This window comes from Chelonia mydas, chromosome 4 (assembly GCF_015237465.2).
Source record: "Chelonia mydas isolate rCheMyd1 chromosome 4, rCheMyd1.pri.v2, whole genome shotgun sequence".
NCBI classification, from domain to species: domain Eukaryota; kingdom Metazoa; phylum Chordata; order Testudines; family Cheloniidae; genus Chelonia; species Chelonia mydas.
The window spans coordinates 128928658-128932129 of NC_057852.1; positions in this window are offsets into that span (position 1 = coordinate 128928658).

The window sequence follows — 3472 nt, forward strand, 5'->3', positions numbered from 1 at the left end:
ACAAACACCAAGCTCAGAAGCACAAAGTGTGAAGGAGGCACGTTTATATCTGCTCTGGACAGTTGGGAACTGTCACTCGGGTGGAAATATGCAAAGCAGCGTCTCTGTGCAAATTACATTCCCTCTGCAGACCCAAGGCCACGTACACCCCTCAGTCTGGTAACGCATCTCCTATTCCTTGCAGTGAGGGACGCCCAGATGGGTCGGCGAGAGGATGGTCTTTCTAATCAATGGGCCCAGAGTGTTCTGTAGCTTTTCCTGATGAAGGAGTCCAGGACTGTGCTCAGTTAGTTCCTAAGCTCAGCAGTATCCAGTGTCTTTGTCACTAGTCACATCTAATGGCTATGGCTTATTTAGATCCCGGTGTTCATTCAAAGAGCCGTTTCCTGTGTGGGTTTTTAGGAAGTTAGTTAATTAGTTCATCTCTTCACAGTGCTTCGAAAAATTACAGATCTGTTTAAGGGCTCAATATTGTTGTTTTAATGATATTATTGCCAGATTGCATGGTAACATCTGTCACTGAATATACATAGAGAATTAATTTGAAGAGTTAAATCTTGGTTGGTTGCAGTACTGCCCATGCCCTTCCTTCCTAAGCTCATTGAATGGGCCATTTAGAGCTGTTTCCTCCAATTCCTCTCCTCCACCCCCATCAGATCTGCTATCCACCTTTTCTACTCCACCAAAATTTCCTGGCCCAGTCTCCACGCCCATTCTTCTTGACTTCTTGGCTTCATCTGACATTGTTGATCACACACATACACACTCTCTCTCTCTCTCACACACACAGACATACACACACACGTCAAAGTCTTCTGCTTCTTTGGTGCTCACGATGTCACCCTGTCCTGGTTCTCCTCCTGTCTCAGTTATTGTTCTGACAGCATCTAGTTTGGTTGGTCATTGTCTTCCCCTCTCCCATTCTGACAACAAAACCTGCAGACTTTCTCGTTGTCCTATTCTTATACAAGGCGTGTGTGTTTCCACAGGGCCGAGAGGATGGAACCCCATCCTGAGTGGGGGCTCTGAGTATTAAGTGGAGGCTAAATACTAAATCACATTACAGTGGGTGTCATTCACAGAAGGCACCTCAGCCCTCACTTGCCTTTATTGCCTCCACAATGGAGACATATACCGTATGCCATAGCATAATTCAACCCTGCATAAGAGAGACCACCGGGCCAGAAGAGCAACTGCCCAGTACTGAGTCCTGTCAGAGTGCTGATAAGGGGCCCATGTCATGGTTTATGAAGTAATTGTTACATTTTTTCCGCAGTGGACAGACGGAGGAGGAAAAGATGAAAAATCTATGTAAGTGGTAAAAACCCTTGTCACACTCTGTTACTCTTTTTGAACTGGGAACAGTTGGAAAAAATTATAAAGTGTCTGAAAGTAGTTTCCCCACACTTATACACACTGTCTTACAGTTTTCCAACTTTTTCTAGTTGGAAAACTCTATAAAAATTTGAATTATAGGTTTTCTTCAACATTACATTTTCCACCAAGATATTTTCATGGGAAAAAATACAACCAACCATATAATTAAACTCAAAGTTCTCTTTCCTGGTCTAAGATTTTAATGGCTTCCACGCCAGACACTTGATGTAAACATTCTCTGTTCTTAACTTAAATATGTAGGAAAAATTGCAAGCTATAAAAGCTGCTCTTCTCGCTAAACTCCCTTCTTCAGTCCATCTGAGCATCAGTCACAGAGTTTTCTATAGCATCCATCAGCCTTTATTAAATATTAACTAAAGAAGGTGGCAGTCAAACTATTTTGCGTGTAGTAACAAAGTAGTTTGTTGAATGAATGACAAGACCATTTCCACAACCAAACGCAGAGAGACACAGATAAAATAGAAGTGAGGAGAAAGGAAAAGGAAACAAAGAATTAGATGCTCTGTTGTATAGTTAGCTGCTAGGTGGGTAAAGATTGAAGGCCCAAATTGTAGCTGTTTCCTCAGGCAAGCAGTAACCCTTGTCCATCAGCGGTCAAGATGGACGGCTGGATTGGAGGAGAGGTCGAGATGATGGATAAAGTTTCCTTCTTTCTCGCAAAGTGTAGAAGAGCCAACATCAGAGGAGCAGGCAAAAAAGAATTCCAGGAGCATTCAAGTGAGATTGTTAAACCCAGGAAACACTATGGCCTGAGCTTGAATAGGCTTTCCACCCATTAGAGCCATAATGTGAGTGGACCATAAAGAAAAGGATAAAAGGTGGGGGTGGGAAACAAAGCAAAAGAGAGCCCTACCCTGCCTCTTTTGGGTTACTGTGGATCATACACTTTTTTGTTTCATGGAAAGCTACCTTGACTTTCCTTTCCAGATTTTCTATAGTCTTTTTAACCCAAACAAATTAACCTCCTAAACAAAGTAGCATTGAGCACAGTCTCAGGACATGTTAGAATGTCCCGGTTCTCCAAGGGGATGCTCCTGCAGACATCATGTTTTTCTTGTTGTTAGATCGATTAAGAGTGACAGGGCCACTTAGAATTCCAGCTCACAGTTCAATAGTTCACAAGACCTCAGCTTCAACTGTCTCTTTTCCACACAAGGCCAAGTCTCTTGCTTCTGTTGTCATTTCAGCCGCTCAGGAACAGCTCCCACTGTCTCTGCCTGTGTCTACCAATGTGCCAACGAGACCTCATGGTCAACGTTAGCAAAGACTTGAATGTAAAAGGGTACCATGTGAGCTATGGTTAGGATTATACTGAGCACGTCTTCCACTTGGGGGCTACTATTTTAACATGTGTTGCTTTGGGAGAAAATGTTGAAACCCGGATTCTAAATCCATATTTAGGCACCTTAATAAAAAGGGCCTGATTTTCAGATGGGTCGGGCACCTTCATCCCCCATTGATTTTAGTACAATTTCAGCATCTCTGAAAATCAAGCCACTTTTTTAGGTGCTTCCAAATAGATGTAGTAGGCTAACTTTAGGCAGCCCAGGTATGCAAATGTTGGTTAAGTGTGTTCAATAGGAATGGGTAAGCTAGAAAACACGTCTTCCTCTTATGACTTAGGTTCCTATGAAATTTTCCCCTCTAGTGCAATGGAGAATTAATCTTCCATTTGAGTGATTCCTTTAATAGGTGCATTTATTTTATTTCATTTCTGTATATGCTGTTAACAGCGACACCATCTACCTATCTACGCTGAAGCGTGGTATTGTTGGCATTACCCCACGTAGAACTCCTGCTGACCAGTTAAGAATGCAAAGAACAATAGCAGAACCAAATGGAAAACCCTCATTAGTCTGTCTACTCCATCCTCCATTCTGGAGTGTTTCCTACCGCACATGGACTGTGCTTTTGCTTGTAGCCACCCTGGCCATGCCCAGCAGCCAGCAGAGGGGTCTCTTGCTGTGCTGTAGCAGAGTCAAGCCCTCTGCATATCGTTCTAGACACAGAGCAGTGAGCTGGACTGAAACAGCCGTATTAACACTGGACGTCTTGACGTCATCTGTCTCCTTAC